Source organism: Protopterus annectens, chromosome 2.part2 (assembly GCF_019279795.1).
Source record: "Protopterus annectens isolate FY-2018-M chromosome 2.part2, PAN1.0, whole genome shotgun sequence".
Taxonomy (NCBI): domain Eukaryota; kingdom Metazoa; phylum Chordata; order Ceratodontiformes; family Protopteridae; genus Protopterus; species Protopterus annectens.
Genome location: NC_056730.1, coordinates 774,937,217 through 774,964,239, shown reverse-complemented (window position 1 = coordinate 774,964,239; position 27,023 = coordinate 774,937,217).

The window sequence follows — 27,023 nt, the reverse complement described above, 5'->3', positions numbered from 1 at the left end:
TGTCTATAGCAATGTTTTTAGAGGGAGTAAATAGCATAAGTTTAGTTTTTGTTGTATTGAGCGCTAGATGGTTGTCTAACATCCACTGCTCGGTGGAAGAGAAGGCCTCTTGAGTCAATTTTTAGAGCGAGGAAGTGGAGATGGTAGAACAGATGATTGTAGAGTCATCTGCGTATTGAATTAATTTAGCATTAGGGATGGACTGGTGGAAGTCATTGATAAAAATGGTGAAGAGTAAGGGGCCTAATATGGAACCCTGGGGCATACCTGTGCGAGTCTTAAGGAAGGAGAAGGTGGATTTTTTCCATTTGACTGCTTGTTGTTTGTCTGAGAGGTAACTAATGAACCTGTTGATAGAGGAGACAGATAGTTTAAGGTTCATGAGCATGGATAGAAGAAGTTTGTGTGAGATACTATCAAAGGCCTTGGATAAGTCCAGGAGGAGGGTTGACACTACATGACTGGAGTCGCGAGCTTTGTTGATAGATTCGAGGAAGGAGAGGATAGTGGTGGTGGTACTGTGACCAGGTCTGAACCCATGTTGTGTGGGGGTAAGCAGATGGTTGTCTATGAGGTAGGGTAAAAGTTGTAGGTGAATACATTTTTCTAGTATTTTTGAGATGGGGATAGGATGGCAATAGGATGGAAATTGTGAATATCGTTGTTGTTCCCTTTATGAATGGGAATGATAAAGCCCTTTTTCCAAAGTTGGGGTACGTAACTTTCTTGGAATGAATGATTTATTAAACTTGAGACAGGGAGGGTGGTGGCCTCGGCAGCTGTTTTTAGATAGTAGGAAGGGAGTTCATCTGGGGCATTAGAGCAAGGTTTCAGGTTAGAAAGGAGTTATTTTTATGAGAGATGTGGGGATGGGTTTGATGGAGAATGGAGGGAGATGAGAGTTGGTAGTGTAAGTGGAGACAGAGATAGGAGAGGGTGGTTCTGAAGCATTGTTAGTGAAGGATGTTGTTAGGCTGGCTATGGTCTCAATGAAGAAGGAATTAAATTGGGTGGCTAAGGCTGGGTCGGAGGCATTTATGTCATGGCAGGGGCTGTCTTTTTTGCTGGGATTGAGGAGGTTGATGATACCATTACAGAATTTTTTGGGTGTATCTTGTGGCTGTTTTGAAGTGTAGAGAAGTAGGATTTATGGTTGGACATGAGTTTTTTTTTACTTTGTTGAGAAGTAGTTTGAAATTGTTTAGACAGTAGGGAGTTTTATTTTTCTGGAAGTGTTTCTAGGCTTTGTCACATTGTCGCATGATGGTTATGGTTTCTTTGGTTAACCATGGGGCAGTGTTGCTTTTAATTCTTTTGGTTTTAGTGGGTCAAAGGTATTTAATAGTTTTAGAAATGTTGTATTGAAGAAGGCAAGAGCATCGTCAAGGGGGAGACTTTTTAATGGGTTCCAGTTTATGTGTTTTAGAGAGTTGGAGAATGTTTCAGGGCAGAAGTTCTTTAGGTAACGCGTAGTAATGTAGGTATGGGATAGTTGTAGGCTGGAGGGGCAGTGATGAGCAAAAGTGGGAAGGTGGTCACTAAGGGAGTTGGGTAGGGTGCCACCATTAGAGATATAGTGAGGGTGAGAGGCTAGAATCCAGTCAAGTGTACTACCGGAGGAATAGTCCTTGGAGGGTCTAGTAATGGAGTTGATTAATTGTGAGAAGTTATATTTATTTATTTCCAGTTTTGTGACCGGGGAGGTCCACTGGGCTCAAAGAGCCTGTTTTCAGAGGATTCCCAGGGAGAAAAGCTCCATAATACAAAGTACAAGCTACATAATACAAAGTACAATACATAGTTGCAAAGGTACCAGTTAAACAACTGGTAACTAAGAATAGCAAAACTAAGAAAAGTTAAACTGCAACATGAAGTAAAATATAATACATATTTATATGTTTACTGGTTGAGAAACAGTAGTGCAGAGTTATAATTTGTACAGAGGTTTGAAACATCTGGGAATGGCATAAAAGTAACATTAAAATAGGGTTAATCTCTAGTGTGCAAGGAAGAATGAACCTTATGTGTAATGAATGTATTTATGTATTAAGCAGGTTAGGTAGGTATAGTGCAATTGCACTTCCATTTATAGGAGAGGTACGAGTGGAGCTGGGTTTTGAAGAGTTCAAAGTTTTCAGAGATTCTTAGAGATGGAGGGATAGAGTTCCATTTTTGGCTAAGGAAAAGGATAGGAGAAGCTGACCAGCGGGACAATTTGGTTTGTATACAGAGATTAGATTTTGGTGGTCAGATTTTAGAGTTCTGTGTGGGGTGTATAATGGTAAGATGTTTGTTAGTGCTGCACATTTAGTTGGTTTAAAATAAGCTTGTGAGCTGTGGTGAGTTGGAGGTAATCTAGGTAGTTGGGAAGTTCTAGCCATTGCAGCTGGTGGAGAGGTATACAGTGGTGAGTGGAGTTTTTGGATGTGGTTGCGAACTTTGAGATTTTGTTGTAACAGGTTTCCAGTTTAGAAGAGATGGAGGGAAGATAGGTTGGTTAGTAGAGGAGCCCCATACATCAGTGAAGGTAGTAAGTAGGTAGTGGAAAGAGTCTGTCTTGTTGAAGGGGAGAGGAAGTGGGAGTTTCTGTACACCTTGCCAAGTTTCTGATGGGTTTTCTTAATATTTAGCTGAATATGGGTATCAAATTTTAGGTGTTCGTCAATTGCAACCCCAAGACGTTTAGCAAAAGGAACAACTTCTATAGTGGAGTTGGCATGACTGATAATAATGAAAGAGGTTTTGTCAAGGGGGAGAGATTTTGAGGGAGAGAATAGTAGGATTTTTGATCTGTTGGCATTCAGAGAGAGATGATTTTGAAGCATCCAGTTCTCAGTAGTTGGGAAGGCAGTTTGAGTTTTAGTTTGGAGCTCAGGGTTAGAAGCAGAGCAGACCAGGGTTGAGTCATCTGTATATTGTCCTATCTTATTATTAGGAATGGCTGCATGGAAATCATTAATGAAGATATCAAAGAGCATTGGGCCGAGTATGGATCCCTGGGGTACCCTGGTTGGGGTTGGAAGGAAGGCTAAGGTTCCAGTCTTCTATTTCACAGCCTGAGATCTATCAGAGAGGTAGCTGCTGAACCAGGTAATGGTATTTTGTGAGAGATTAAGATTAGAAAGATGGATAAGAAGGTGGGGATGGAAGACTGTATCAAAAGCCTTGAAGAGGTCAAGGAGGACTGTGGATACAAGTTCTCCAGAATCAAGGGCTTGGTTTACGATGTCTAGAAAAGAGAGAACAGCAGTTATTGTGCTATGGCCAGGACAGAACCCATGTTGTGTTGGGGTGAGGAGTTGGTTATTTGTAAGGAAAGGCATGAGCTGGAGGTGAATGCATTTCTCAAGAATTTTTGAAATAGGGGAGAGAATTGCTATTGGTCGGAAGTTGGAGATGTTATTATTTTTGCCTCCTTTATGGAGGGGTAGGATAAAGGCTGCATGCCACAGTTTAGGGACATATGATGCCTGTATGGATCTATTGATGAGTGTACTAATGGGGATGGCGATGCTGTCTGCTGCAAGTTTTAGAATGAGTGAGGGGATGTTGTCAGGGGCATTGGCGCATGGCTTAAGTTTAGAGAGAAGTTTTTTTATATATGAGATGGGGGCAGGTTTGAGATGAAATATAGGAGGAGAGTTTAGGATGGAAGGTTGAGGAGAGGATTTGAGTTGGGGGGAGGAGTTGTTGTTAGGGAACATTTTGGTGAGATCTGCTATGGAGTTAGTAAAGAAGAAGTTGAACAGAGTATCTATTACTGGATCAGCTTTACTAGTGTCAAGGCAAGGGTTGTTTTTGGTGCCTGGGTTGAGGAGAGAGTTGATGGATTTCCAGAATTGTTTGGGGTTCATGGAATGAGTAGACTGGAGTTTGGTATAGTATGATTTTTTATCATGTATAATATGTTTTTGGCTAGGTTGTGAAGTTGTTTATGTTTAAGAAGGGTGTCAGGGTGCTTATTGCGATGGTAAAGTTTCCAAGTCTTTTCCCTTTGCTGCATGAGTGTTTTGGTATCTTTAGTAAGCCAGGGGGCAGAATTGGTTTTTATACATTTTGTTCTTGGAGGGCTTGGGAGTTCAGGGTATTTAAGAAGGTTGAGTTGAAGAATTCAACAGTGTTGTCTAGAGGAAAAGTTTTTAGATTGTCCCAATTTATTAGTTTGAGAGTATTGGAGAAAATTGTGACATTAAAGTTTGTGAGAGATTTAGGGTGTCTATTAATATTGTAATCAGCAGGGACTTCTTTGCCAAAAGGAATGATAACTGATTTTTTTTGTGCTTAGTTTAAGTCAGTGACTTTGGCCCCAATCATTTGTCTGCGTGAGCCCTTTTTGTAACATGTCAACATCATTGGGGGACTCAATAATTGCACCCAGTTTACAGTCAGCTGTGAACTTGGTAAGCCACAGGCCATCTATTTTCATCTGGACTTCTGAGAAATAGGTTCCAAACAGTAAGGTGCCCAGCACAGATCCTTGTGGTGCACCACTAGTAACTGCTCTGCTGGTAGAGCCAAAAACCCCAACTTTGACTGTATACATTCTGTTATTGAGCCAATTGGCTACCCATCTAGGGACACATGGGATAATTTTCAGCTGTGTGAGCTTCTCAGTCATGTTTGAGTGGGGGGATTGTGTCAAAAGCCTTGGCTAAATCAAGATAGGCTGTATGTACTGTTTTGCCTTCATCCAGGGCTTTGGTGACATTCTTGAAGAATTCCACCAGGTTTAATAAGCATGATCTACCCTTAACAAAGTCAAATTGGGTCAGGTCAAGAGTCTGAAGGTCACCTATGTCTTTGTTGGTAAGGTTTATAATGATTCTCTCCATGGTCTTGCAGATAAGAATGGTTAGGTTTATGGGTCTATAGTTCCTAGGATTGGTTGATGGACCCCTTTTGTGTAAGGGAATTACTGTTGCTGTTTTCCACTCTGCTGGGACAAAGCCATTACTTAGACTGTAGTTGAAGAGAGTGGCAAGTGTTTCCACTAGGTCCTGATTTAGACCATTTAGTAGGCAGCCTGGGATGTTATCTGGTCCCATAGAGGCTGTGTTTCTGGCTATGGAGAGTGCAGTTGTGACCTGCTCTTTGGAGATACTAGGTAGAGGACTGGTGACAGGTATGCTTTGGGGTATGTCTGGTGGGGACAGAGGGGTGATGTTTGCTGCATATCTGTATGCTAGCGAGTTGGTGATGTCCTCAGAGTCAGTATGAGTGATACTACAAAGCTGGGCCATCCCTTTTAGATTTCTGACATAGCTAAAGAATGCCTTGTGATTATCCTTAACTAGGGATGGTAGTTTAGCTTTGTAATTGGCTTTAGCGGACTTTATAAGATATCTAATTTGCTTGTTCAAGCTGTGAAGGGTGTTCTTCCTCTGCTGAGTCAGTTCCTTTTGCTCTTGGACATTAGTTTCTTCCTCTTATTGTATATCCTATTTATGCTTGATGTTCACCAGGGTGGCTTTTGTGAGTACCTTGTTTTGATCCGTTCAGGTACAGCTGAGTCTATACATCTGCATAGGTGTTTATACAGGGCATTTGTGTACACCTCTGTATAGAAGTCATTGTTGACAGTAGTAGCAGGGTGGTTGAAACTATGTATGCCATCGCTTAGAAGGCCATAGTTTGCTTTGGAGAAAATGTTCATCCTTTTTTGCTCTTGGAGGGGGAAGGTATGATTGTTACTTCAAACAAGACTGATTTATGATCAGACCTTACCAGTTCAGATTCAGAATCTTGAATCTTTTCAGGAAAAGAAATACCACTCTGTCTTTTACCAGAAACTACTTGACAAGAAAGATCAATAGCCTGAATTAAACCCTGACCAGACCCAATAAACTATGCCTATCAAAATAAATTTGAGGAGTAATAGATAAATGCTTGGTTTTCTGTTTCTTTTTGACATGGAAAATTAGGTCAACTATGTCATTAATAGCAGCATCTGCTTCTCAAGGGATGGTCACAGCATTCTGACACTACCAGGGAAACTTTTCATATTCCCTTTCCCAGGACCGACAAGACTGGCTCTCCCTTACTCACTGAGGGACACCAACAGATGCAGAAGACATGGCTAACTTTGCTACATAGAGTCTGTAGGTGCTACACCAGATGTATCAGGGTAGAGATGAGTAATCTGAGATACAACAAATGGCTGCAGCAGAGTCACCCTCCTATGGCTGAGACAGATTGCTAGCCTAGTGTGCTTTCCTTTTGTACCTGGAAGAAGTTACTGACCATGGGACTGTAGTCTGTTTCATGATCAAGGCAAAAATGACACCTCTTTCCAGGGGAAGATAAGAAGCTATTGCTGGCAAACACTAAGAGTCTGCAAATTTGTATTTATTTTTTTGACAGAAAAGAAAGTAAAAAAGCACTTTGACTCATGAGTGTAAATTAAATAGAATTCCTCCACAGGAAAAAAATGTTTTCATTTACTTTACATCACTTTTAAACTGTCAGGAAAAAATAGTGCTCTATTTAAAAGTATGTTACAGTCTTGTAACAGTCAATTAAAACACAGCACTTCTAACTTTAAAATACTTTCCTGCAAGGGAGCATGATAAAACAGCAGCACAAATAAGAAAATGGAAGATTTTTCCACAAAGGGATCTTATCTGCCCAGCAAAGGAACAGCACAAGCCAACTGTTGATCAATGAAATCCTCAGAGGAGTGTACTGTTCTGTGGCAGTAAACCACTAAAGGGCTTTGTGCCCAAACTTGTCTTTTAGTCAGACTAGCTCAGCTTCAGCTGCCTGACAGTCTGGATGCATGGAAGGTGCCCTAAAGTTTTGGAAGCTGGCTGGCTGTTACATCCCTGGCAGAATGTGACCCATATAGATAAGGCTACTGCAGCAGTGATCATTTGAACATCTACTGTTTTACTAAATTTACTTACACAGCTGTTTTTTATTTGTTTGATGACCAGATGAATGATTTTAGCCATGACATGAATCATAGACAAACAGTCTATAAAAGTCATTAAAAGGCACAGTCATTATATAAAAAAAATACGATGCAGATGTGTAGGTACTATTACATGCATAAAACATTATGAATATGCATATAAAGAAAGAGAATTTAACACCTTAAAAATAGCATCTAGGGAAAAGAGCACCACTGGGAAGTAATGCTATTGAGAAATGAAACAACGGAAAGTGACAATACTGCAAAATCAGTGCAGCAGAAGAAGACACAACTAGATGACACAGATGAATGATGACCAAAATTAAAATTAACTAATGGAGACAACAAATGACATGTAAAGTTACAGTAACTGAAAAAATATAATGTTAAATCCTAGCAGAGTTTTACTTAACTGTAAATGAGAACAACTGGTGACATAGGAGAACTAGATCTGTTCTCACATCATAACACAATATACATATACATATATATATATATATATATATATATATATATATATATATGTGTGTGTGTGTGTGTGTGTGTGTGTGTCTGTGTGTGTAATGTATATGCCAACAATAAACTCATGAGTGCATCCGAACTTCAGAGACCATGACATGAACTGCTAAAATAGGCTATTAAACTATAAGGAATATTATCCCACCACTTGGATGAACGACTTTTAAACAATCAGGTAAAAAAAAAAAAAAGTAAAATCTGGAAATAAGTCCTACATGAGAAGTTATAGGATGAACTGTTTATTGAATCAGCAGTTTGTTTATTTTTTTTGCAGCTACATATATATGCATAAATACAGGACATTAGGGCAATGATGGCTAAAAGTAAAACTATACTGGAAATAACAGACGGATAAACATAAAATCTTGTAGTATGTGCTTAAGAAGAGTAGAGGAAGAGTGTTAAATCCTCTTTTATATAAACATCTGTAATGTATAGTAGTATGACTTTTATCAATTTACACAACTTTCTTTAGAGAAGGTTTCCCCATTCCATTGGGATATTTGACATTTTAACCCTTTAGTAAAAGTATAGTTATACTTTTAAGAACTTAATATTAAGAACTAAATATAAAAACAGCCTATGATTATCAGAACTCATGTTTTTCAAACTGTTGTTAATGGAAGTGTTTGAAAAATTAACAATTAGCACTAAGTATCTTTTGCAGCACGCAAGCTCCTACTGTACACCCTGTGTGTGTGTGTGTGTGTGTGGGGGGGGTGCATCCCTAACACCATTTCTAACTGAGACTCCACAACCAGAGATTTAAAAAAAAGAATGGTTAGCTTTCCAAGGTCATGACATATAGTTATACAATTAATAGTGGAATACAATGATATATATCCCTTTTCATGAAATGACATACATCAACCAGACAATATGAAACTGGCAAGATTAGAGAATCAGCACTGCAGTTATCCAGGGACAGCTCATGCTTTAGGACTGCAGGACTGCAGCCCCCCAGAAAATAAAACAAACATAAAATAAAAAAAATAATGAAATAAAAAAAAAAAAGAAAAGAAATAAAAAAAATATGTGAGTCCCAGACTTCCACACATGTGTGATCGGCATTCCCAGAACATCACACATGTGCACAGGAATCCGGACTGCTGGAGAACCAGTCCGGATAGGAAGACAGCAATTCTCTGTACAGAGAGCCCAGAAGTCTATATAGTTACAACTGCATAGACTGGAAGGGGATCAGACTGCAACATCTGCAGGCTGCTTGCACAGGGACAAGGACTTTGCTGCTGTCTCATGGGGCTTTTGAAATGCACATTGGAATGGTACAATGTTTGAATTAAGTGGAATGAAATCAAGCAGCTGCAGGAAGGGAATTAAGCTCAGGTAAGATGTTTGAATTAATGAAGCTGTGAGTGTAATGCCCCTGGTGACTAGACAAACTCAAGAAATATACCTGGTGGTGGCTAGACTCAAACCCTGTACCTTGGGAGTAGGGAGCAAGAGCTTGAATTCCCTACCCACCAGCACCACTCGTGAAATTTTTGCTTCATATTTCTTTTCTGTTCTTTATAAAATCTGTGATTTCTCTGGAAAATAATGACAGGCATTTGAATTTCAGACTTCATATACTTCAAAAAGTACATAGTAACAAAAACGCTTTTATTCTAGCAATTTTCTGTTTATAAGATCAATATTTGAAATGTGTCCCTATTTTTGGGGCTGTATTCTCCCATTGTTGGCTTTGTCCAGGTTTTTTGTGCTAACAGGTTGAGAGCAATGGTGAGAACTGAATTCACTGAATATGTTTGGGGCCTGTATTCCCCCATTATTTTCTTTGTCTAGGTGTTTTGTGCTAAGAAGTTGAGAGCTAGGGGAGAACTGAATTCACTAAATGATATCCATTTAAGTTTCAGTCTATCTGTCTTTCGTGAAACAGCTGATTGGGCATAGTAGTATGTTGCTCTGACTGTAAAGCACAGGGTCCTGGGTTCATGACTTGGCAATGAAACACATGATGGAAACACAGCAGTTTATTCTAGCAACTTTCCAGGATTATACAAGCAATGTTTAAAATGCATCCCTAGTTTGGGGGCTTTTGCCCCCCCCCAATAAATTTTGGCTTTTTCCAGATTTCTTGTGCTTCAAAGTTGAGAGATACAGTTGAGTGTTGAGTGGATTTTACAAGGAGCTGAGAGCTTGAAGAATAGTTCAGTGCTTCTTATACTGGTAATAGCACAACAGGTAGTGCACTTGTTTCTGATGTAGAAAGCTGTGGGTTCTACTCCCACAGTATATAGAAGCATTGCTGATACTGTACTGTGTTGTACTTTTAAAGAGGGTAGATGCTGCAGTCCTGAGAATGTCCTCTTTGGCAGAGATACCTAGTAACGATGAACCTGTTATCAGTTTGCCATTCATTCCCTATTGCAATATTACTAGCTTATCATTTTTTTAATGTAACAGGCAATTTATTCCTCAAGGGCAACAGGCAATTTATTTGTAGATGAAACAATGAAATATAAAGCAGCAACCTCTTCATTAGTTACAGATCTCTTTACTGTGGAATTATTTAGATGACTTTTACTTCTGCAGAAATTGTGTATATTTACTGATACTGGTGGATTGTAGAAGTTTGAGTAGACTTTTATGATGGAAATGTTTTGAATTGGGCAATTTTGTCATTATTGGTGTATGCATTTTGTTTCATTTTTTACTGGAAAACTGTGCAAAACAATAAATTTAAAATGCCTTCTAACAATTGCACCATATTATAAAAGGAATATAATTTAATACAATCAGGAAGGTGTATCAAAGAACACATGTATGTTTCCTGTGTAAGGGGCCTTTGGTTTGAAAACAACCAAAAGTTAATCTTTATCTGCCACTGGCCAGATATATTTTCTTTGAATGTGGATTTCAATGCTGTTTCAATGAATGTGAGTTTCAAGGGCAGAGAAGTTTTAATGCCAAGTCTATTTTCATTGTGAGACTGCATTGCTTTGTTTAGCAGATGTCTATTAGTGTGTGTACTGTAAATTATAAAATAAAACTTTTTAAATGAAATCCAAACCATCATAGATGTAAAGCAGTATACACATTCCACTGTTTATGGTAAATGGGGCAAAATAGCCAAGTAATGGGACATTGGAATAGCTGCAGGGAAAGGCCCCATTTGACCATGATTTTGTGAGGGAGGAAGGGTGGCAAACTCAGACAGCCCCAGCTGAACTATACTTCTCAATTGTTCAGATTTTTGCAGAATTAATAGATTTGTGCTTCTTATTTTTGGTTTGCTCCTCAAAACATTTGTCATTTTCTGACAAATCATTTAGGAATGAAGTCACTACATAATCACAGACATTGAGTTTCAGACTTCATACCATTCAGAAAAATGCACACAAGACATGTTATTCTGTCAACTGTCTAAGTTTATACAAGAGCAATTTTTAGTACCATTTGTATGTTCCCCCAATATATTTGGCCTTGTCCAAATTTCCTGCGTTAAGAGGTACGTGCAAATAAATCACTTTATAGAATTAGGTATACCCAAACCTCTTAACTGTCCCCGATTTTGGCTCAAATTTTGCTCTCCCCTAATAATCCCTCTGCAAAATGGCAAACTTGGAAAAAACATGGAGGTTTTACACTTAATAAATAATTGTAATAATCTGAATTATAGATTACTTTTTAATTTTAGAAATGCATGTAGATTATCTTATTTTGTCAGCTGTTCAAGTTAACAGTACTAATATTAAAAAAGTGTCCCTTCTTTGACAGGTTCTCAGCTGTATCGTGTGGCCATTTTATATTTTTGCATCACATTTTTGGTCCGTTTTTCATAAAATTGTGGTTTTCTGGCAAATTAGTGGCAAATCATTAAAGATTGAAGTTAGAAAATAATGACAGACATTTGAGATTCAGATTTCATACCCTTCAGAAAATTCATACTAATGCAAGACCTACGATTCTATTATCTTTCTAAGTTTATAAGAGCAATATTTAAAAATTGTCCTAATTTTTGGGCCTTTGTCCCACTTCTATTTATGTCTTTGTCCCGATTTATTGCTTTGAGGTTGAGCGGTATGACAAATGTGTCAGGACCATCACCGTCAGCCAGAGACATTTCAAATTGTGACATACTTGTTGCACCCCACTTCCCCATGTAGTGACTCTGGATATGTCCAAGCAAGGCAAGGAGCAGTTATGCAGTGTTAAGTGTGCAGAGTATCCCCCATCCAAGATAGACACAAGTACTACAGTGGCTTTTCATCTGTCCTTGATTTTGCAGAATGTTCTGGTTTTCTGTCATATTTTTATACTGTTGATTTATGCGTCTTCTTATTCAGAAAATGCATGTTGTTGCAGTGCCTGTTGCTCTGTGTTTAAGTAACAATGCTTTAATGACCATCAGGTAAGCTTGTCTGAGATGGTTAGATGCAAGTAAGCTTTAATAAACATACTGTTAAAGAATTACCAACATTAAAAGCCTTTTTGTTGTTGCCATGCAGAGAATATTTACATAATTAGATAGCATATAAGGCTTGGGTATTGAAATGCATATGACAGTATGTGTAATAAAGTACAGGATTACAGTATTTTCAGAAGCTCATTACATTTGTTGGAGACTTGCAGTTATCTTTACAGGTTTTACCCATAAACTAAATAGAATGCCAATCTATCATGTGTGGTCCATAATTTGTGCATTAATCCTTTAAGCAATTTATCTTGAGCTTGTTTCCTGTTTGCTGTTCATTTTTTACTTTGATTATGTTTTCCCCATGAAACAAGTAAATAGTTGTTGTCAGGCTGCAGGTCTTTTGTGGATAAGAAACATTTTTACAAGTGGGGATATCACAGAGATTGCTACTTTCAGCATGTTACTTGGGACTTTCATAAAGCTAAATATAAATTATAATTAGAACTGCAGTGCAAGGAGAAGTGGTTTGAGTTGAGTGTTGCTTGTTTTTTTATACTTGATTTTGACTGGCATTTCAGTAATGCATTTAAAAAGTAATTTATTTTTTCATACCTCACAACCTATTTTGTTTCCATCTAGATATTAAGTAAGCTATCATGTAGCCCATGCATTGAACTATTTTGTTCTTCTTCCCTTTATTTTGTCTTGATTGGACTCTCATTAAAGTCCCAATTTTTGCGATTTTTAGCATAGCCCCACCCCTTTCTAATTGACCACACCCCTTCTCACTGGCCCCACCCATTCAGCTGTCTCTTGCAGCCCCCTTTTGGTTTGAAGCCACCAGCTGCCACTGCAGTTATCCCAGCTGAAAGAACTCAGCTCTTAAAACCTAATCTGCATGATTTAGCAGGCCAGTATATCTATATGTCTTTGCATTCAAGCGTACTAAAACATAGTAGAAGGAACTATATGGAAGATCTGCACTGAGTCAGGTAAAGTAGTCATAATATGATGTAGCTGAGAAGGATTTCAGAAATGCCATCCATGCCCTCTGGCATTTTTACTTTGACTAGGGTAATTATGGAAATGCCACAAATACAATAGCTATAACAAAACATAAGTGACATTTTGGAAAGTTGGTGGGCAAGTACTACAAAAATAAAGAAACACCACTTTTCCAATGTAGGGTCTATCAGGTCTCCAAATATATTAAGAAGATACTAGGTTTTGTGTGATTCAAGAGGAATAGGCAAAAAACATCATAACAGAATAAATTTGGATCTGTAGAGGTTTATAAAAGATCATATGAAGGATATAAAGTAGTATAAGGGGATGGAGGTTTAACTTCCAACAGCTAACAAAAACAACAGTTAAAATAACTGTTGAGAATGAGAAATTCATAAATATAAAAAAAATAGTTACTCTGTAAAGGCTATTTGGCCAAGACGCTACGAGTTTACAGTACTGATGTTGTTATTAGTTGCTATTTTAGCTTGAATTATATGAACTGGTTCTTATTAAAGTCCAAATTGTCTTTGTGGCTGTTTATTCAAAATTGAAGTATTGAATAAATATATTTTTTAATGCAATCGGAGCGGTGGTATCACTGGGTAGCGGTGGTTCGTTTCTTCATCTAGTGTTTTTGTTGTTCACAATAAAAAAAAATAGTGTTTCGTAAACCAATTCATTTGTAGAAAAGATCAGGATTTTGTTGTTATGAATATACTTTGTAAATTAGACATTTTCGATTATTTGTTTATTTGCTAACCTAGTCCCACTGGACAAAAAGTCTGTTTTATATTGGAGAACTGGGTAGTCATCACAAGCAAAAGTGAACAGCTGTCACTATCACATTTTTATTCTCAGTGCTTTATACAACAGTATAAAGAACTGTATTACATTTATTATGTGTAATGCAGTATTGCAGTGTATAGAACTGAAACATGGGGGTACACTGTAAACACAAACTAAATAATATTGTTGAGGCAGCAGTATAAATGCTATTGAAGAAGCAAAAAAATTCACTTGCATGCTATAAGCTTCCTGGCACATCACTTAATCAGACCAATGTTCAGGAGCTATTAGTTTAAAGAAGGTAGCTAGATACAATGGTCTTGTCCATGTAAATAAATAAATAAATAAAACCAAAAAACTTCTCAGATGTCATTCAGCATCTTTTTATCAAAATGATTGTCTCAGATGTAGCAGCCAAAAATCTTTGCAAGTACATTTAAACTTCTCAAACTCTCTAAATTCAGAGGGATCAGCTGTCCCAACATATCTTGTTAGAAAATCTATATAAAATAAATATCAGTATATATAAATATTTATCTATATATATCTATATAAAATAAATATACTAATATATACTATAATATAATATAGTATATAATTATATATACAAATATATATCTATATAACACAAATACATAAATAAATCTGTAGCCATTCAAACATTGCAAAGCAGAAATCTCCTACAGAACTCAGAATGCCATAAGTAAGATAGAGATGTTTCAGCATATTTCCTTTCCTAGTGCATTGTCAATGCCCCTCACCTTCCTGTTATTATGTATTCCTGACTTCAGTCCATAAGAAAGGAAGACTACAGGCCTATCTTGCTGTCCAATGTCAATTATAATGACTATATGACTTCATGACCCCTCGCAGATTCATTGAGAGTGTTTTCTAACTAGAGTATCAGGAACTGTTCAGTAGCATTCTGGTAAATTAAATGATCAGTCAAAAAACTGTTGATTAAAACAAAAATAAAACTGATTTTGATTTGAAACTGTAGTTTTTTTGTGAGGATGACCTCCCCAACTTGTATACAGACAATTCTCCCATGCACCCTAAATTTAATATAGTCAGCACCAAGGTCACAGTAACTTAAGGCAGAGGAAAACTCTTGCAACTGCAATCTTATTTGATAAATGTACATTTCAAACAAGTCTATAATTGAATATTTGGCTATAGCTCTACTCACAAGCTACCACTATGAACAAATGAGATTTCTCAACCAATTCTGTAAGAAAACAGTTTTTGGAGAGCTTACACAGGCTACATACAAAATTGTCTGCTTTAAAGTTATGATAAACCATACATATTCCTCTGAGAGAGCTATCAGAAATACAAGCATTCAAATTATGGTCAAAGGATCCTGTTATGTCAGAAGAAAACCTTCCCTCTGGGACACAGGTATTGATCAAGGTGTTCTAGATGGATGGTCCGGGGGATAGTAATTGGCAAGGACCATTTGAAGTAATTGCTCAGTTAGGACCTCTAGTGTACAAAGTTAAAGGAAAGAAAAAGAGCAAAATAATTCTTGTTCATAGAGATCAGTTGAAAGTCATTAAGTGACTTCATGTTTTATTGGGGGGGAGGTTTCTAGACTCACAGCAAATGCCAAGTCTGACACACAGTTGAAAAAGAATCTATCAAAACAACTTTTTAGATTAATACCACTTACGTGGAAAGGTTACATTATTGTACATAATGAAGATTCTGTTTGTTATTGCACTGACTGTACTCATTGGAGCCCTTGAGATAGGGTGTCAAACAGGAGAAATGCAAGTTTGGAAAATAAACAATGATAATACTACTCTTAAGGCTAGGTTGGAGTAAATGTTCAAAGATAAATCTTTTTTGTGGGCAAAGACAGCAGGACAGTTTCACTTGTCCATCTAATGCTAATTGTACATTTGGGCATATAATAGTTCCCAGTAACATTACCTTTTGGTCCGCGGTTATGGGTCATTATTACATTTGACCAAATAGTCCTAAGGTAACCCTTGAATTTGATTCCAAAGTTTCTATTAAATGTTGTCAATTTCCTATATTTTATTTGGGAAAAGGAGAAAATTCAAAGAAATATCCACCATCAACACAAAGTCTAGTCTTCACTTATGTGAAGAAATGTGGTAATCCTACCATACAGGGAATTAGTATTCCTCCCAATAATACAAAAGTACAACTAAATTTTACTACTGGAGTTTCTGTAATATGTACTAAATACCACAGTCATTACAGGCAGCATACATTGGGCATATGTTCTATTGGGTCTATATTGTATCATCGAATGCTTAAAAAAGCGAACAATGAATAATCAACCCCATGTAAGCGAAAGCTTACAATCTCAAAGCTCAGAACAGCAATTTTTTACGAAGGGAAAAAAATCTCTGTTCCAAATAAAAAAAAAAATAAAAAAATGAAAGAATATATAAAGTGGGGGGCTTCGCTCCTACACCCCCTATTTAAATATACAGGTCTATATTAAATCATCAAGAACTTAGACAGCAATGATTTATCGACCCCATGTAAGTGAAAGCTTACAAACTCAAACGCTTAGAACAGCAATTTTTTTCCAAGGGAAAAAAAAAAATCGCTGTTCCAAAAAATAAGCAAAAAAACACTTAATATAAAGTGGGAGGCTTCGCCCCCAACACCCCCAACCCCAAATATACCAACTCCAAAACTGCACTACGGTGACAAAAATGGCAAAGTAAGGGATGCGGTCAAGCGATTTTTTTCCCAGGGAAAGAATTCACTTATATGCTGCTTCATCATTTTGCCTTTTTGTCTTTTCAAGTTCGACCAAGACAGATTCGAAAGAATGCGTCTTCGGTCATCTAATAGGAACGCAAATATATCAACTCCGAGATCGCACTACAGTGCTGAAAATGGCAAAGTAACAGAAGCGGCCAAGGGAATTCTTTCTCTGGGAAAGAATTTGCTTAAAAGCCACTTCACTATTTTGACTTTTCGTTGTTTTAAGTTCAGCCAAGATGCTTTTGATAGAATGCATCTTCGGTTATCTAATAAGAACCCATTCTATCAATATTAACAGGTAAACCTACCTCTGTTCATACAGACCATTAGGTTAACATCCCTTCTACCTGTAAAAAGGTAGGCAGACAGTATCAAAAGGTTGTAGTACATTTTAACATCACATTCCCAGACACAGGCAGGTGCCGATATAAAATGATACTCTGCTAGGAACCCTAGGTACAGGCATGGGAGCTGTTAATGCAGCTGACATTGAAATTCTGGCTAATCGATTAAAAGTAGTGGAGGAAGAAAAGATATCTCTCAGATTGTGCATTTAGAAGCATCTTGGAATCCAGAAATATGGAAGACACACCTGCACAATATAAATTATCAGCAGCAGTTTTTAGACAATTATGATGCTATGCAGCTACAGCAGTTGAAATTTGATGGTAACATGACAATTTTTGTAAACTGGTCAAAATGCACTATGCAATCTTTGTATGTGGAAATTCAGAAAAATAGAGTACAAACTGAACTTATGTTACAAAATGAAAATGTTTGGTGACAATTGTTTAACAAATGGATACCTGATACCGATTGGATTAGGTTATTTACTGAAGTGACATACTGTACTCCACAATATTGTACAGGAAAGTTTATGCATTATAATGTTACTGATACAACTATTATGTGTCAATTTACTGTGTTACATATGATATTTCTCGTACCAGAAGGGTATGAGTATTGGTTGCCAAAATTTGAAGGTAATTATATAGTTAGAGGAAAAACACATAAAATAGAGTATTGTACACAGACTCAAAATGGACTACTTTGTGGACAGCATTCACCTGTCTATGAACCATGCTTACTGCAGTATTCTGTTAATTTATACAAATTGACCATTATGCCTTCTTCTTTTCAAATGTTTATAGAAGTGGCTCCTCAGTATATTTGTCTGGTTACAGATCAAGATGTAGGTCATAATTTAAAAATACCTTTTGTAGGATATTTATCACATGTTGATTTCCTTAAAAGGAATAATAAGAGCTATGTGTTCATTGAACCCATAGAAGTGAATATTTCCAAGAACTGGAATTATGACTTAATACAGCTTCCCAATATATCTGTATCTTTGGCTAATTAAAAAAACATAATGAACAATACTGGTAAACACAAAAATCTCTGTAAAACAGGATTTCCAATGAAGGCAGTCCCACAAACTCTGTAATAAAGTACCAGCTGGTAAACTTTCCTTCAAGACTGTTCAGTCCACAAGACGACAATGGATAATATAAAATATTTTATTTTTCCACAAAACAGCCCGACAAGTTCAAGCAACAAAGATTAAGCGCTTTCATTTCCAATACAGAAAACTTCATCAGAATAATGAATGTATCTCTGCCTGTGTATTTATATAAATCTAATTCAATTAATTATTCAATTTATCATTCACTTTGTTGAAATTGAATTGAAATTGAAAACATATGGTTCAACCTGTTTTGATAAAAAAAGTGTATTTCACTTTAAATACTTCACTAAAAAATGACACCACTTCAAAAACTTTAAATAATTGTGGTTAAAAACTGCAATACACCTTTTAACCATATAATAAAGCATAGTTGTGCACAATTGTTAAAATTAAAATAACCCCTGACAATAAAAAATATATATGTAAAGTATATATATAATATGTAACAGTTTTTGTGCAATATTATATAGTAGCAACAATCTACAACAAACAATAATGAATAATAAATAATGAATAGCAATATTGATGTCACTATAAATGTATAATATAAATATATAATTGTAATTTGAGTTTATAATGTATAAATATATATGAGTCTGTAGTTAATATAAAATTGATATGTATGTATGTATGGTTGTAGTTAATAAATTTAATTTAATTTAATTTAATTTAATTTTGATGCCAACAACTGAATAAAATTATTGTGTGTGTGTAAACATAAATAATTAAACTGGCATGCCCAACGTAATGGACTATGAACTCATATTCAAAATTTTTCTTTTATGTTTTTGACTTTATTGGCCCTTAACCTTAGGTCTGGTAAAACTGACACACAGTCATTCATCCCTGGGGGGTGTACTGGCTTCCAATCATAATTGCCATATCAGTTCCCTGTAGGTTAACTGATTTTCCCAATCTCCCCCTCTGTTGTCCCTAGGTAACATTTCCAATACCCAAAATTTAAAATTGGCTTCCTTGCATGACTATATATGTCTAAAAAGTGCATTTGTTTCCTTCTTTCTATTTATATCATACATATGTTCATATATTCTTTGTCTCAAAAGTCTTTCTGACTTTCCTACATAGTAAGCCCAGCAATAAGTACAGTAAACTAAATATACTATCCCTCGGGTATAACAAGTGTAATATTGCTTGCTTTTAAAACATAATGGAATAGTAGGTATAGTTAGTTCACCTGTATTAGCTATAAATGTACATTGGGAACATCTACCACACCGATAAGTTCCTTTTTTCTTATTATTTTCATCATTCTCCTGTCCACCTTTCTCAAAAATATTCTTAAGATTAGGACCCTTTCTGAAACTATAACATAAATGTCTGTTGAATATATCTAACTTGTTAGGCATACTCTTGAATATATCCCAAGTCTTGTTTATAACTCTTCTTATTGCATGGGTATTGGAATTCAATGTCATGACAAAAAAGGAGTAATTGGTTCCTTACTTCTACTATAAGTTTCATTATTTTCAACTTCCAACATATTGTATGTAGTATTACTTCCCATATTACTACTACCAGTATTCAATAAAGGTGTATATCTAGTACCCCAGCCCTTAATCACTTCATGCTTAAGGGACATAATGACTAATTCTGGATAACCTCTTTCTAGAAATAATTTGTGCACATAATCCATCTCTTTTATAAAGTCCACATACTCTGATGTCATCCTTGCCACCCTAACCATTTGTCCTTTTATAATGTTTTTCTTCTGCAATGGAGGGTGGTTACTGCGATAGTGTAGATAAGAATTAGAGAAACAGGCTTTTCTAAAAATTCTAGACAAATATTTATTGTTTTTATCATCTTTTTGAATAGTGACATCCAAGTAATGTGTCTCCTCCATACTGAATTCATGTGTAAATTTAAGGAACTGAGTGCAGTTGTTTAAGTATTCCATAAAATTCGATATTTTCTGTGGTGTATCTTTCCATATAATCAATATGTCATCCAAGAAATTATAGTATTTTTCTATATTATTCATGAATGGAGAATTAAACACAAAATGTAACTCCCAATATAGCATGACTATACTGCCAAATATGGGGGCACAAGCTGCCCCCATAGCAACCCCATCCAACTGTTGAAAAATATCTCCTTGAAAGTAAATAAAATTGTTTTTAGTACCAGTTCTATATTCTCTATTATTAATCTGAATTCACTCTCATTTAAAAATCTAAACTCTAACAACATGAGTTCACACCACTCAAGACCTATGTGGTGTGGAATCACAGAAAAAAAGATCCTTTACATCCACTGTTAAAAATGAATAATGGGATTGATATTATAGTGTATTAATTTTCTTCAATAAGTCCCACGAATCAACTAGAATGTGTGAATATAGTTTATAAAAGGGCTTCAGTTTTGTGTCAACATAAATTGCTAAAGGTTGAGTTTTTGACCCATCTGAGGTCACTATGGGTCTTAGTGGTGGGTTTTCCATGTCTTTATGTATCTTGGAGATAACAAACATTGTAGACAAAAAAGATTTTTCAACCTTGAAAAACCTATAAAGTTTGTTATCTATTAAACCTTGTAATAAGTTGTCCTCTATTACCAAGTCTATCTTCTTATATGCTATGTTAAGCTCATTTTTAGAAATAATGGTGTATCACCCCTGTACATTTAGGATATCCATAATTTTTTGTTAAATAAGTCCACCAATTCATTAGTACTACCCTCCCACTTTATCCGGTTTCATAATTCTAACATCTGCGTATTGTTGTTTGATTTCATCCAAAGTCTTTTTTTCTTCTAAGTTCAAGTTAGAATTACCATAACTGTATCTTTTTTGATAGTATATTTCTCTTACTTCCTTAATAGCTATTTTTTCAAAATTACTAATGTCACTCTGCAAGGGGGGATTTACGTACTTTTTCTTACTAAACTGTCACAATGTCTATTCATATTACCTTTAAATTCTTTCATAGATGCCAATGCTTCTAGATTTAACTTTCTGCTGAATAGCTTTATATCTAATGTAATTTCAGCTAAATCCATTTTTTAGTTGGAACAAAGGTGAAACCCTTCTGAAACAATGAAAAGTGTCTATCCTCAATTGTAATATCTGTATAGTTATAAATAGAAAAACCTCCTTCTTCTTGATTAAGAACACTATTTTGTGAGTGTTGAAACAAAACATCCCATAGTCTCCGTTTTCTGAGACTGTACCTACACTGGTCTTGTAAGGTAGTATTGCTGTATCAATTTCTGTCAATAATGATGGTTCCCCTGGTACCTCTGGTTCTATTTGTTGGTAACCTGTGCATATGTTGGATGGGAAGGTAAATTCCATATCCGTTCTGATCTCCTGGGTCCCTCCTGTCCTAAAGGGACTTCATGTTCACTAAAAACCTCTCTGTAATTATTATTGTTGTTATATGTACCATCATCTCTCTGTAAATCATTATTATTCTGTTGTTTCCGCTGAAAAGACCCAGTGTTCTGGTGTTTAACTTGTGAATACATTCTCCTCTTAGAATCCCTAAACTGCTCTCTTTGGTGCCCCAAGGGGTAGGCTTTTTGGTGTTCATAAGCCAATTCGTCCCTATCTAGTTTGGCCATTTTTCTTTTATTTTTCTTAACCAAAATATTTTCAACATCATTAAAAACTCTAAAGTAATTACATTTATATTCCATGACAGTAAACAATAAATCTTCAGATATTTCTTTGTTCACTTTTTCTATTTTGTCATTCAACTCATCCCTTAACTTGTTGTTATTGATCATTGCTTTCATCAAAGCTAAACCAGAGTTATTTAGTATCTCTGCAATTTCTTTGTGCAAAGTTGAACCCATAACAGTGTAATTCGGAAACTTGTTTAGCCTAAGCCCCTTAGGCACATGTTTCCTTTTAATACATTTATTTAAAAACCAATTGTCAAGATTTCAATTTTTTAATTTTAACATAAACTTTTTGAACAGCTTACATTTATCAGCATAAGAAGTGTCTTGCTTTTTATGTCCATGTGCACGAGACTCAGAAGCGCTAAAGCTTCTACTGAGCCAGTCGCTAAGATTAATATCACCATATTTTTCTAAAGATGCTCGATCGTCATTGTTCTGTCCAAACACATCTCTCTCACTCATATTTTCTCCACCAGGGTTTTTAGAACGCGGTAACCTAGAATCTTGTATGTTAATGCTGTTAGCGTTACCACTGTTGGTGTGCTTACCCGTAGATGGTTGTGCACACGGAATAGAACCTTCCATTTCCTGTGAGTTGTAGTCCGACTGGGAAAAGGCTTGTATAAGCCTGGTGAGCTCACCGATAAGTGTTTGTTCATTCCTAGTACCCTGTAAGGCCCCTCGGCTATCCTGTAGTTCCATCAAAACAAAAACTAATAAACGAACACAAATGGAAAAATGGAGAAAAAGCAACAAACTGGTAAACACAAAAATCTCCGTAAAACAGGATTTCCAATGAAGGCAGTCCCACAAACTCCGCAATAAAGTACCAGCTGGTAAACTTTCCTTCAAGACTGTTCAGTCCACAAAACGACAATGGATAATATAAAATATTTTATTTTTCCACAAAACAGCCCGACAAGTTCAAGCAACAAAGATTAAGCGCTTTCATTTCCAATACAGGAAACTTCATCAGAATAATGAATGTATCTCTGCCTGTGTATTTGTACAAATCTAATTCAATTAATTATTCAATTTATCATTCACTTTGTTGAAATTGAATTGAAATTAAAAACATATTGTTCAACCCGTTTTGATAAAAAAAGTGTATTTCACTTTAAATACTTCAGTAAAAAATGACACCACTTCAAAAACTTTAAATAACTGTGGTTAAAAACTGCAATACACCTTTTAACCATATAATAAAGTATAGTTGTGCACAATTATTAAAATTAAAATTAAAATGAGCTTAACATAGCATATAAGAAGATAGACTTGGTAATAGGGGACAACTTATTACAAGGTTTAATAGATGACAAACTTTATAGTTTTTTCAAGGTTGAAAAACCTTTCTTGTCTACAACGTTTGGTATCCCCAAGATACATAAAGACATGGAAAACCCACCACTAAGACCCAAAGTGACCTCAAATGGGTCAAAAACTCAACCTTTAGCAATTTATGTTGACACAAAACTGAAGCCCTTTTATAAACTATATTCACACATTCTAGTTGATTCATGGGACTTATTGAAGAAAATTAATACACTACAATATCAATCCCATTATTCATTTTTAACAGTGGATGTAAAGGATCTTTTTTCTGTGATTCCACACCACATAGGTCTTGAGTGGTTTGAACTCATGTTGTTAAGAGTTCAGATTTTTAAATGAGAGTGAGTTCAGATTAATATTAGAGAATATGGAACTGGTACTAAAAAACAATTTTATTTACTTTCAAGGAGATATTTTTCAACAGTTGGATGGGGATGCTATGGGGCAGCTTGTGCCCCCATATTTGCCAATATAGTCATGCTATATTGGGAATTACATTTTGTGTTTAATTCTCCATTCATGCATAATATAGAAAAATACTATCATTTCTTGGATGACATATTGATTATATGGAAAGATACACCACAGAAAATATCTAATTTTATGGAATACTTAAACAACTCCACTCAGTTCCTTAAATTTACACATGAATTCAATATGGAGGAGACACATTACTTGGATGTCACTATTCAAAAAGATGATAAAAACAATAAATATGTGTCTAGAATTTTTAGAAAAGCCTGTTTCTCTAATTCTTATCTACACTATAGCAGTAACCACCCTCTATTGCAGAAGAAAAACATTATAAAAGGACAAATGGTTAGGTTGGCAAGGATAACATCAGAGTATGTGGACTTTATAAAAGAGATGGATTATGTGCACAAATTATTTCTAGAAAGAGGTTATCCAGAATCAGTCATTATGTCCCTTAAGCATGAAGTGATTAAGGGCTGGGGTACTAGATTACTGAATACTGGTAGTAGTAATATGGGAAGTAATACTACAGACAATATGTTGGAAGTTGAAAATAATGAAACTTATAGTAGAAGTAAGGAACCAATTACTCCTTTTTTTGTCATGACAATCAATTCCAATACCCATGCAATAAGAAGAGTTATAAACAAGACTTGGGATATATTCAAGAGTATGCCTAACAAGTTAAATATATTCAACAGACATTTATGTTATAGTTTCAGAAAGGGTCCTAATCTTAAGAATATTTTTGAGAAAGGTGGACAGGAGAATGATGAAAATAATAAGAAAAAAGGAACTTATCGGTGTGGTAGATGTTCTCAATGTACATTTATAGCTAATACAGGTGAACTAACTATACCTACTATTCCATTATGTTTTAAAAGCAAGCAATATTACACTTGTTATACCCGAGGGATAGTATATTTAGTTTACTGTACTTTTTGCTGGGCTTACTATGTAGGAAAGTCAGAAAGACTTTTGAGACAAATAATATACGAACATATATATGATGTAAATAGAAAGAAGAAAACAAATGCACTTTTTAGACATACATTGTCATGCAAGGAAGCCAATTTTAAATTTTGGGTATTGGAAATGTTACCTAGGGACAACAGAGGGGGAGATTGGGAAAATCAGTTAACCTACAGGGAACTGATATGGGAATTACGATTGGAAGCCAGTAGACCCCAAAGGATGAATGACTGTGTGTCAATTTTACCAGCCCTAAGGATAAGGGCCAATAAAGTCAAAAACAATAACAAAAGAAACATTTTGAATATGAGTTCATAGTCCATTACATTGGACATGCCAGTTTAATTATTTATGTTTACACACACACAATAATTTTATTCAGTTGATGGCATCAAAATTCAATTAAATTAAATTAAATTAAATTTATTAACTACAACCATACATACATACATGTCAATTTTATATTAACTGCAGACTCATATATATTTATACATTATAAACTCAAATTACAATTATATATTTATATTATGCATTTATAGTGACATCAGTATTGTTATTCATTATTTATTATTCATTATTGTTTGTTATAGATTGTTGCTACTATATAATATTGCACAAAAACTGTTACATATTATATATACACTTTACATATATATTTTTTTATTGTCAGGGGTTATTTTAATTTTAACAATTGTGCACAACTATGCTTTATCATATGGTTAAAAGGTGCATTGCAGTTTTTAACCACAGTTATTTAAAGTTTTTGAAGTGGTGTCATTTTTTAGTGAAGTATTTAAAGTGAAATACACATTTTTTTATCAAAACAGGTTGAACCATATGTTTTTAATTTCAATTCAATTTCAACAAAGTGAATGATAAATTGAATAATTAATTGAATTTTATTTGTATAAATACACAGGCAGAGATACATTCATTATTCTGATGAAGTTTCCTGTATTGGAAATGAAAGCGCTTAATCTTTGTTGCTTGAACTTGTCGGGCTGTTTTGTGGAAAAATAAAATATTTTATATTATCTATTGTCATTTCATTTTGTGGACTGAACAGTCTTGAAGGAAAGTTTACCAGCTGGTACTTTATTACTGAGTTTGTGGGACTGCCTTCATTGGAAATCCTGTTTTACGGTGATTTTTGTGTTTACCAGTTTGTTGCTTTTTCTCCGTTTTTCCATTTGTGTTCGTTTTATAATGAACAATACTAAAATTCTCAGAGAATATTTGGAAAAAAGAAAGAAAAGTATTCTGTATTATGAAGCATTAAACATCATTGCAAAAGATAAATTACTTAGTTTGGCTGAAAAGACAAAAAAAGACACTGCTCACAACTGGTGGGATATCTTTACTGGTTGGTCAAAATCCGGAAAAAATCTGTTAAATTAGTTGATACATCCTGTATTAGTAGTGTTAGGCATTATAGTCATTCTAACTATCTGGAATTGCTACCTAAGTTGTCATTTGCGAAAAACTTATAGAGTTCAGAAAATCATGATGGTTAACCTGAATAAACTGAAGAAAGTTTCAGGGTGTACCATTAAAGAAAAAATTGAAAATGAACAGTCATTTTCCACTTTGTAAATAAAAAGTGGGAATTGTGAGAGTAAAGAACAGGTTAAAATTGATTTCTGTGGATTTTTTGGGAAAATGTGAAATAAATGTTCTGCATTTCAATATGTAGAGTGCACTCAGCTGGAACTCAGTTACCTAACTTGGCAAAACTATATAGCTTGTTAATAAGAATCAGAAGTAAAATATTTTATCTCTTCTAAACTATGCAGCTTTGTAAAATTATTATCTACAAGTAGGTCAAGACGAGCTCTTGTATGCAGCTATGACTCGTCAACATGATATGCAAAGATAGGCCAAGGATGAAAGGAGTTATTCTTCAGGAACAGAATGTTTAAAATATGAAAAACAAACTGTCAGCAGACCAGCTTGAAAGGAAAGACTTATTATTCTGGCAAATTCTAAAAACTGCTGATGCAGGCAGAAAAGACACTATAAAGATTAGGACTTTTTCTTTTGTATCAGATACTTTGATTATTCTATTCTTGCAGACCTAAAACTGTAAGCTGAGGTATTGTTTTGATGTATATATCTTTCATTGTTAAGCAAGATGTAAACCTTGTGTGCAGTAAATGGATGTCGTAACAGCAGAACTATCTCAGTGTCTTCACTGAGTAAAGGTACAGACTACCATGAAAAGTGTAGTATAACTTTAATACATTGTACTTAGTTATTGGTGTGATAAAGGCTGTAAACTATGGAAGTATTATGGTCTTTAATGTGGATGTCCTTCACATATGCAGAAGTTGTGTTACATACAAGGGAATAGTCAGCATTGTAGCCACATGCTGGTAGATTTTCCACATATCATCGAACCCAGGACACAGGTCACATAGTTATTGGTCTGTTTATAGGTTGTGATGTCTACATTATCCTTGGGTTGTGCTTTTGTTTTCATGATGTAACAAATCCTCCCATGTTTTTTGTTTCATCACAGGTGTTGTCATGGCTGTGGCAGCAGTCTCTGGTGCATGTTGATACTGTTTGTATTACATTAATATCACAGCTGGAGTCAATAATTGCCCACAATCTGCTGTTCTTCAGACAGCTGTTTGGATGAAGAATGTGTATGTTATTTGTGATGTCTATGTCTTAAATAATGGACAGGAAAGGGCCTAGCAGACAGCCCTGATGTATGGACCTGATCACTGGACTTGAGATATAGGTCACTTCACACACATTGATATATTTAGATG